Here is an 11,018-nt window from a genome sequence, read left to right as displayed (position 1 = left end):
TTTCTGGCAACCACGAAGGGATCAAAGGATATAAACTTGTCCTACCCAAGTTCTCCATGGCTCCTCTCATCTGAGTGGCTGGGATTTATTTCCTTACGTTGTGCAGATCAATTGGCCTTGGGCAAATGGTTGGCACCATTTCTAGGGGGCTGGTGAGAGACTTGTTCTCTAACCAAGCAGGAGTCCACTGGTCCTGTCTACTTTTCCTACTTTTCTTCCTCTAACTTCCCTGACTCGGTGTCACCATCAAAATTGCAAAGACCTGCTGAGGGGCCCCGTTCAAACTCCAAATTAAAAAACTGTGCAGCACCTTTTGGCCACAACAGGACAAGCTCTAAGGCTTCCTACCACTTCTACAAACTGGAAAGACCTTACCTTCTCTGCCTCCAGGGGCCCTAAGGATATGCTTCCAGAGATTTTTATTCTTGGTAGGCAGGGACTACAGCCCTATCTCCGCTTTGAAGTTATAGAAGACAGATCTTCCCTCGACATCCCTTTAAGAATAAGGGAATAAATTCTCTGAGGGGGGAATAATGTAGGAAGAAAGCAAGAGAATTAAAAATGTTAATGAAGCTACATTCAGAGACTGCAATAAGCTAATCAGCCCTGCAGCCAGGCCAAGAGAACACCTTCAGAACAAAGGAAGATTTCTGCTGGGATTACTAACAACCCATTCCCCACACCTGTGAAGGGGAACCACGAACTAACAGAGTCATTCCCTACGGCTGAAAACCATGGGGAACCTAAGGATTAAAGAGAACTTCCAGCCAGCAGGCTTTGAGCACTACATACTCTTTCCCTTCCCCTTCCTCACTCTATGTCCATATCAAAGGAAATGGGAACTGAAGAATGACATATAAACTGAATTCTCTTAACGCTCAGGGTCCCTCGTGGTGCCTTTATTTTGTCTCTCTCACTGTCTCTGTCACCATCCCTCTCACTCTCTGCCTCTGAGAGACCACACTATGTCTGTGGAGTATTACCCCTTTTATAATAAATTTCCTTTTTACTCTAAAAAAAAATAGGGAATTGGTTAGTGTTCCCTTATTTTCTAGAAAAAGATTGTGCAGAATGTGTGTGTGTGTGTGCGTGTATTTTAACATATGGCAGGATTCCTTACCAAGACAATCAGGAGTTTTTAAATAAGTTTAATTTCCTTAATAGATACTGGGCCATTTAAATTATTTATTTCATATTGCACAAGTTGTAATACTTTGTGTCTTTGGAGGAAATGTTCCATTTCAACTAAGTTGTCAAATATGTGTATGGAGTTGTTTGCAGTATTCTTTTATCTTTATATATTTGTCTGCAGTTTCTAGTGATATTTGTTATTTCACTTCTGATATTGATAATGTCTTCTCTCTTTGTTAGTCTTGCTAAAGTTTTCTAATTTTATTGATTTTTTTTTTAAAGAAACAGCTCTTGGTTTCACTGGTTATTGTTTTTGTTTTCAATTTCATAGATTTCTGCTGTTACCTTTATTATTTCCATTTGTTTGGATTTTGCTCCTTTTTTTCCTAGATTGAGGTGGGAGCTTTGATTATTGATTTGAGACTACTTCTTTTCCAATGTATGCATTTAGTGAAATAAATCTCTCATAAATGCTTTAGTTATGTCTCACAAAATTTAGCATGTTGTATTTTCATTTTAATTACAATGTATTTTATAATTTCCCTTAATGACTTCCTCTTTGACTCGTGGATTATTTAGAAGTGTATTCTTTAGTGTTTGTAGATTTTCCTATTACTGATATCTAGTTTTATTTTGTTGTGGTCAGAGAACACATTCCGTGATTTCGATTCTTTTAAATTTGTTAAAATTTGTTTTATGACACATCATATAATCTATCTTGGTATATGTTCCATGGGTACTTAAAAATAATGCGTATTGTGTTGGGTGTTCCATAAATAGCAATTAGATCCTATTAGATGAAGGTATTATTGAGTTCTCATATACTGACTTTCTGTCTAGTTGTTTTACCAGTTATTGAGAGGGGTGTTGAGGTCTCTTATTGCAATCGTGGATTTGTCTATGTCTCTTTTCAGTTATATTAGTTTTCATATTTTGCACTCTGTTGTTTGGCGTATGTGCATTTAGTGTTGTCATTATATAATGTTCCTGTCAAATTCTTTTCCTCTGGTTTCCTTTATCTGATATTAATATAGCCACTCCTGTTTTCTTATGATTATCATGTTTGCATATCTTTTTCATCCTTCCTTTTAATTTGCCTGTTATATTTAACAAGTGAGTTTCTTTCCTTTTCTTTTCTCTCTCCTTCCTTCACTTCCTTTCCTTCCTTCCTCCTTCCTTCCTTCCTTCCTTCCAAGTTTCTTGTATACAACATATTAGGTTTTTTGTTTACCACTCTGTCCATCTCTGTTAATTGGTATTTTCAGATCATTAACATATACTGTAATTATTGATGTTAGGGAATAAGTCAGCAATTTTATTTTGCTTTCTGTTTACTCTAAATTTTGGGGGGTTATCCATAGTGGTGATAATATGGTCTAATGGTGTTGTCATTTTACCAGTTCAAGCGAAGTATAGAAACCTTACTTCCTCTTATCCTTCCCTGCTTATAATGTAATCATTTTAAAGATTTTTCTTACATGCATTTAGAACCACAGCACAGTGTTATAATTTTTAGCTTCAAACATTGAATACAATTCAGAGAAGGAAAGTTAGTTGTATTTGCACCTATTTTAGTTTACTGTGCTCTTTCATATTTCTAAGATTTCTTCTTTTTATCATTTCCTTTCTATTTGGAGAATTCCTTCTGGCCATTCTTTTAGGGTAGGTCAGCTGGAGACAAATTTGTTTAATTTTCTTTCATCTAAGAACATTCCAATTTCCCCTGCATTCCTGAAGAATATTTACACTGGGTATAAAATTCTGAGTTAACAGTTCTTTTCTTTCAAAACCTGAAAAATATTGTGCCATTTTCCTAAAGCTTCTGTGGTTTCTCATGGGAAATCTGTCTTCAAACTGTTCTTTCCCTTTAGGTACAGTGCCATTTTTCTTTAGCTTTCCATATTTTTTTTCTTTAGTTTTCAGAAATTCAATTATGATGTTTTGATATAAATTTCTTCATGTTTATCATGTTTGGGATTGTTCACTCTGCTTCTGGAGTTCATAGGTTTTCGTCTTTTACCAAATTTGGGAAGATATGTTATTTTTCATCAAGTGTTTTCTCAGCTCCTATCTCTCATCTTCTGGAATTTTCATGACAAGATATTAGGTCTTTTGTTATAGTGCCATTCCTGGGGCTCTGTCCACTTCTCTCAGTCTATTTTCTCTGTTGATCAAATTGAGTGATTTGTATTATATATTTTTTTCTCTTTTGGTTTTTTAGTTCTAGAATTTTCTTTTTTTCTTTTTCTTTTAGTTTCTGTCTCTGGAAGAGTTCACTTAATCCATATGAGAATACACTTTATTCCATTTTTGTCTTGTGGCATTCCCCCTCAATTCCAGCATTTGGTGTTACTTTGCATTTCCCTGATTTCAAATGGGACCGACCTTTCTGTATTCATTGAGGCCATATTTTCCTTGAATTTCTTTTATTTTCATTCTTTGAACACATTAACAGCTACTTTAAAATATTTGACAGCTAAATCCAATATCTGAGCCCACTGGAGTCAGTTGTCTTTTATCTAGGATATAAATTAGTTTATAATTTCATATTTTTATAATTAAGGGCTATAATTTTGTTTATTTACATGTCTAGTGATTTTGGTTGAAAACTGAATACTGTGGATAATGGTCTAAGTTTTTGTTTTGTTACGTTGTGAAGATTTGTTGTTGGTGTTGTTATAGCAGGCATTTTGAGGAGGGGATGGGTTCAAGCATTTGTAAATTGCCTAATAACCAGTTTGTGTGTTCTACAAATGATGTTGAACAATCTTGCAAATGCCTCTCATGCATGTACACACGTATCTGTTGGAAATATAACTAGGAGTAGAATTGTTTGGTCATAAAGTATGTATATCCTCAACTTTAGCAGATAATGCCACACTGTTTCCAAAATTTTCTATTTATACTCCCTTCACCAGAGATAAGAGTTCACTTAATCCATATGAGAATACACTTTATTCCATTTTTGTCTTGTGGCATTCCCCCTCAATTCCAGCATTTGGTGTTACTTTGCATTTCCCTGATTTCAAATGGGACCGACCTTTCTGTGAGTCTATCAGTTATCTGAAAATCCTATAAGGTGTACATTCAAGTCTCTTGCCCATTTTTTTCCTATGGACTTGTTTTTTTTTTTCTTGGCTGATTTTTGGAGTTTTATATAAATAAAAAAAAAATATACACACACACACACACACACACACACACACACACACATATACACATTGAATTGAAACAGTTGCTGACAGGCCACTGAGATGTGGGAAGGGGTGGAGACAAATATTATTTAAAATGTTAATATTTTAGATTGGTCTCAGCCATGTTACAGGGAATAGTGCAACATATTTACACCAGAGTATTAACAATGTAGAGAGACCCTTGAAGTAAGGCCAAAAAGGCTGTGGCAATCAGTGAGACTTCCAAAAAGTGTATTAGTAAGTAGTAAGTAGGGTGTCCTTGCTTAATCAGGAACATATCATTTTAAGACCATGAGAATCAAGAGACTAAGAGAATCAGAGACCTAACTGCTAACATCCTTGAGTTCCTGAACCAATGCTGAGACATCTACCTTCAGGTTTCTACTAATATGAGAAGAAAAATCACATTTAAGACACTCTTGTGTAATTTTTTTGTCACAATCAAAATGTAACTGGTAAAATGAGCATCTCAACTTCCTGATGTGAACATTTTTTTCCCCAATATTAAAATTCACAAGACGGGTAAAAAGTGTTGACTATCATCTGGTAAGATAATTAAATGTCTGAAGCACCCTAAAGGAAACAAAAAGGGCTTTGTGATCAAGAGTAAGGTGGATAGGATCCCCAAAGAACATATATTAGCCAGGACATATAATGCTAATTGCTCTAACTCTCCCAAAACTCACTAACTTAACACAACAGAGGTTTATTTCTTGTTCAAAGTTCAATGTGAATATTCTTAGTCAAGCAGCTTCCCTCTTAGAGGTGGCTTAGGTAGTAACCAGACTTCTTCGCTGACTCCATCACCTTCAAAACATGTGCTTCAAGGTCACCCTGAAAGGCAGAGTGGGGGGTGGGAGAATATGGAGAAGACTTATCTACTCTTTAACTGCCCTGGTGTTGTAGTGAAGTATCACTTCTACTTCCTTCCCATTGGTGAGGACTGCTCACATAGTTCCATCTAGATATAAGGAGCTGGGAAATGGAGTGTAACTGTCCAAGAAAAGGACATTTTGGTAGGCGTCTTCCACAGAAGGTAATGTTGGTGTAAAGATCTGGAATATGAAAATGAGCTCCATCAGGGAAAGAGTAATTGAAGAAGATGGAGCAGCATGTATAAAGACCCAGAAGTAGAAAAAGCCTGGAATGCAGAGGAATGAAAAGAAATCCTGTGTGGCCAGAGTTTTGTGAGGAGAGTGAGTCAGGATGCAGTTGGAGAGGGAGGCCTGGGCAAGACCACACAGGCCAGGGAATGAGTTTGTCTTTTGTTTTCAGAGCAATGAGAATCCACTGAAAGATTTTAAGCAGAGAAATGACGAATCTGATTCACATTTTAAAAAGATCACTTGGCTGCGTGTAAAATAAACTGCTTTGGGGGCAGGAATAGAAGCAATCAGACCAGTAAGGTGGTTACAGCAGTAGTTGAATATCCTAGAACCAGGTGGCCAGTCTGAGAAGTCACTTGGGAAAGAGAACAACCTAGGGATAAAAAGTTTTAATTATAGGTCTCTGCGAAAAGCTGTAAAGGGCTTTGTGCAATTACGAAAATGGCTGAGCGTCTGGAGCTGAGCTGTGTGTCTGCCAAAATCATGTTGTTTCCTTTGGAACTGTGTTCCCTTAGGACAAGGTTACAGGAACAAAAGCTGGAGCTCACCAATAACTGCAGAAACAATAAACCTCTAAAGGGAATGCTAACAAGCTCAAAACACAGATTGCCATTCAAGCCCAACTTTATTCTCGTCTCTCACCGCCCCTCCCAACTTTTCATTTGGAAGTACTCTTCCCTTATTGTGGAGAAAAGCTGCAGCAAGCCTGTGACTTTTCAGCTCATTCTTATTTAACAATATGTTTAAAATAAAAACACTATCTGAATTAGAATGTCTAATCCTATGTAACAATAAATAATCTGTACCTGTTGTAGCTTTAACTATTTTCCCCTCCTGAGAGCTCTGCTCCACTTAAGCCAAGGAGCTTGCACTGGGGAAGGGAGAAATGATCTGTATGCTCCCTTCTCACCTCCTCACCTAATGGCTGCTGACTGCTCTGGGCCCAAGTGCAGAGAGCTAAGGAGATAAAACAGTTCTTGCCTGACTGGGTGGTTCTGTGCCCTATGGGCCAGGCAGATATCTAAAGAAGGTATTCCTGCTGTCCCCCTGACCCTAGTGGATGCAGCTTTAATCTGAGTCTCCTGAGACTTCCTCCTCAGTCCAGATGGCACACTTGTAGCCTCTCTGTGCTAAGGTCTCCTGGCCTCTTCAAATGATCCTATTGGAGAGGACCCAAGACCACCCCACACTTTCTCCTACAAGGTGCATAGGATATACTCATGCATCACTTGTGATGGCAATTTCTGGGAATGTAGGCTAATGCAAAAGCAGCAGCACTCACCGGGCTCCACCATCAAAACAATCAGCAAGTCTCTGCCTGCCTTCTACATTTCCAAGGCAGGAGTCAGATTCCAGGCTCATCATTCCTTGGCTGTAGGAATAAATACCTCAAGCTTCCCAAATGGTCCCAGTGAAGTCCTCAATTAGACTGAGGTAGGAGGGCAGAAACCAGCCACCCAAAGAGGTAGGTGGGTTCTGACAGTCCAGCTGTACTCTGCCTCACAGTTAACAAACTATAAAGCAATCTTGCACTGGTTTCCTCCCACTGTTGTGGCGCGATCAATTCTAAGACCCATGGAGCCAACTGAGATGAATTATGAGCCTTTATTAGCCGGCCGGTGACTGACTCTCTACCACTACCACGCAGGGTTCGAGATCAGCCCCGAGCTCCCAAAAGAGGCAGCTTATAAAGCCTAGAACCACACCCTGGTTTAACATCAAACAAGCAAACAGATTACAGAAGCAGAAGTTGGCTGTTAGCATATCTTTGCCCAGATCCACACCCTTAACACCACCCTATCTTTTTTTTTCCTTTTTTTATGCCTACAGTACCTGGTATTCCAAGGTAGTCTCCCATCTAAGTACTAACCAGGCCCGACCCTGCTTAGCTTCTGAGATCAGATGAGATCAGGCATGTTCTGGGCAATCCCATCCTCTTTCTGACCTCGAACCTTAAGTGTGCTATTAATACTACCAACAATAATTCATTAATTCCCTCACAGAAACAATATTCATGTTCTTTTCTTGAAATTTTCTCCCATTCTCACTCCCCAACCCTTTCCCCCATTCTAACTCGAGTCTACTTTCTGCTTCATTGAGAAAAATCAATGTGACCAGAAAAGAACTTCCCAAACTCTATCATGATCTTTTGAATCCGAAACTGAGGGAGGGCTTAGCAATTTGCATTATAACAAGCCTTCCAAGTAATTTTACTGCACTCTAAAGTTTGAGAACCACTGCCTTTCACAATCCAGGCAGCTCCATCTTACTCTCATTTACTTCTTACTATTCTTGTCACTCCCTCAATCTGTTCTCATATTGTTGCTTAAACTGGTCTCATTGTTCTTTAAACAGCTGTAATAGTGTTATTTTTTAAGGAAATATATATTGTTCTCTCTTCAGTCTAGACTCTCAACTTTAGACACTGAAGCCCAGGCATGAACTTGAACAAGACCTTGTCCTGAAGCTGATGATGGAGCAGGGAGGACCCAGATCAGGCTAAGGAGAATGATGCTTTCAGAATCAGGGTGACTGATGGAGCCACCAGTGGGGCCTAGGCTGAGTTAGATGGAGCCTGGGACCTGAGTCCCAGGTGGCTGGAGCCAGAATAGGCCAAAGGAGTATCCAAATTATAAGTAAGGGGAAAGCAAAAGAGGGAAGAGGACTGACCTCAGCTGTCCTGCTGATCTTGCTAAGAAAACTAGGAAAATTAGTCAAGATCTGGGAATCTAAATAACATTTGGGAAAGTACATGGACATGGAGCTATAAAAGGTGATATGCATCTCACCATGAGATGCCTTGCTACTCTAACACACTCCTTGAGCTTTGTGGCTTGCCTCCCCCTATTATTCTGGGAGGCTCCTGCCTCATGGATCTGCCACTGTAGTCCTTTCCCCGGTTATCCCTGAAAAGTCCTGACAAGCTGGAGAGGATTGTCAGGATATTTTATCTTGGCTGCCTGGAAGCCAGCCCCACTCACCAGCCCTCTAAATGGGAATCTCTAGTAGGCTGTGTGAACCCTCTGCACTTTTGAAATTCATGCCAACAGCCTCTCCTTCCTTTTCTCTACAGATCTCCTGGATCTGCACCCTCCCTCAAGAGGTTGGCACCTGTTCCATGCCAACTTCTACCATCATCCTGGAGAACCTCGAAACCCATGCACACAATACCCCCAACACCTGAGCCCTCAGTCCATTAACAATCTTCTGGCACCCTTCCTTACATGCCTCTCAGGCACTCATCCCTGTAGCTACACTCCAGACCTTGCCATCACCTGGAGCTGCTCTGCATTCCAATTTCTGACCACAGCTTCCCATCCTCCCAGGTTACTTGTTCAATTACTGCCAGTTTAACAACCTACTCCTGTCCTCACTCTCCTACCTGTTGTACACAATTCCATGGTCCAGCATACCTATCACTTGCGAATAGTCTGAAACTCCTTTGCTTACTTTCCTTTCACTTCAATTGTGTGGCAAGGTTCCAACTCTGGATGATCCCTCAGTGCTCACATTTTCCACAGCTACACCTAGATTCCTGAGTAGGCAGAGATAACCACACCATTGGGCTGATTGGTATAACTATAAATTCATGAATTATACACTATAAATTCAAACAGGTCCTCAATATTAGTCAGTAATCCTCATCCCACAAGATGACTTCTCTCTCATCTTAATGGACCTCTCAACAGCATTTGACAGCTGACAACCTCCCTATTCCTTCCATGTTAAAAAATACACTCTCCTGGTTTTACTCCTCCATCTCTGGCCCAATTTCTCATCTTGTCATCTTTACTGGTTCACTTTCCTTTACCCAGCCACCAAATGTTCCTCGGGGTTCTATTTTGAACCATTTTCTCCTCTCATTATCTTACTCTGGATATCTTATCTATTCCTATAACTTTCATTACCACCTCTGGGCTGCTGATTCCCAAATCCCTAACACAGATCTCTCCCGAGTCTTTTGTTTCACTTCCAAACCAACATCTAAAGGTACTTAAAACCAAAGCCCACCCAGTTGCTCAAACCAGAAACCAGAGATTCATTTCAGATGCCTTTCTCTCGCCAACCCTCAACATCTACCAGTTCTACCTATTGAAGTTCTCTCCTCTGCCTACTTCTTCCATCATCACTAGTCCACAGGGCCCTCATGTTGTGCCCCAAACCTGGATTCTGGCAACACTCCTGCTCCCATCAATCCCACTCAACTGGACACTGTCATTCCTTATCACCTGCTTAGGTGAACTCAAGTGACAAGCTCTGGGAATACAAAGATCAACATGATTTTGAAAGACTGCAGCCTAATGCACAAAGCAATCACAACATACTATTTAAATGTATGAAGAGCACAAAGCTGCACTCTAGATAGTGCTTTGAGGGTAAAGATGAAGACTTTCATTCTGCTTTGTGAATGATGGAATAGGAAACAACTAGGCTGTTTAGGAGCAAGAGTAAGACTGCCAGTTAGACAAGCATTCAGCAGAGAGAAAAGTACATAGAAAGGCCCTGTTTAGTATTTGCTGAATAGTTCACAGCCCAACCCCCACACATGCCCTCTGGCCGACAATCTCCCTCAAAATCTCCATCCCCTTTGGGAGGAGGCATCTAACTGACTCAGAGCCCTGGAATCTGTGTCCCACTAGTCATAAGCAGTTCTTGTCCTTGGAAAGAGGTAGAAGAAGTTGTATCTTTATACTTGGTCCCATGGCAGATTCATTTAAGGAGAGGCCAAAGATCTGTCAACCCAGTTCGTCTTCTCCCAGCACAAGCTTTCCTTGTCTACCTTTCCTTGCCATGCTGATCTGGGCCCACAGCTAGGGAGAAATGACAGACCCTTCTGCCAATGAACAGCTTAATCCACCACCCTAACATGGCATGAACCAACTGTTATTTATGAAAAGACTCTCATCACCCTCCTCCAAGGACAGCTCAGAATCTATCAAGAATCTTTAAATAACCTATTAACTGAGTCCACTGAAAGGCCTATATTGAGCTCTCCGAAAGTCTTCCTCGGTCAACAAATCCATTCTTTACTCTTCAACCTTCAGCCCGTCCTAGGGAGTCTTTTGAGAACAATGAGGCTTACAACACATAATAGCCACAGCTACATTTTACTGAGCACCTTTTCAGTACCTGGCCCTGGCTATAGATTTCCTCTGTTGGTCCATACGACAATCTCATGAGACAGGAATTCTACCATTTTCCAAAGGAAAAATGTGACATTCAGGGATTAAACAACTCACAGTAATAAGTGGCAGGCCAGGATTTGAACCCAGGCCTACCTGATTCCAAAACCTGTGTTCTCAGCCAGACACACACCAGGGCCCCACAGGACACTAGGTGCCGAGAGTTGTTTGGGTCATGTGGCTCTGAAGATGGAGATGATAGAGGGGAAAGAAGTGCTTAGTACAGGGATAAGCAAACAGTCCTGACCCAGAAACCCAGATTGATATGTTGAGCCAGGATGTTTGCGGGCTACCGGCTGTCCCAGAGACAAGTAGTGCCTGCTTGTCTGAGGCCTTGAGGGCCTAAGCAGCCCAAAGCTGAAAGAGCAGAAGCTATGGGTGAGTAGAAGGAACTAGTATGCAAC

The 11,018-nt window shown here is 40.5% G+C and overlaps 1 long non-coding RNA gene across 1 annotated transcript; it reads right to left on the bottom strand.

The window, feature by feature from the left end:
* Window positions 1–3,408: 3,408 nt before the first annotated feature.
* LOC111733873 lies at window positions 3,409–7,106 on the bottom strand. Its single transcript, XR_002778218.1, has 2 exons — window positions 4,172–7,106; window positions 3,409–3,516 (listed from the first exon to the last, which is right to left on the bottom strand). It is a non-coding gene; the product is annotated as an uncharacterized LOC111733873 (long non-coding RNA).
* Window positions 7,107–11,018: the final 3,912 nt, after the last annotated feature.

Source organism: Pteropus vampyrus, unplaced genomic scaffold (assembly GCF_000151845.1).
Source record: "Pteropus vampyrus isolate Shadow unplaced genomic scaffold, Pvam_2.0 Scaffold671, whole genome shotgun sequence".
NCBI lineage: Eukaryota > Metazoa > Chordata > Mammalia > Chiroptera > Pteropodidae > Pteropus > Pteropus vampyrus.
The sequence above is the reverse complement of the archived record's forward strand: the minus strand, read 5'-3'. Positions and strand labels throughout refer to the sequence as shown.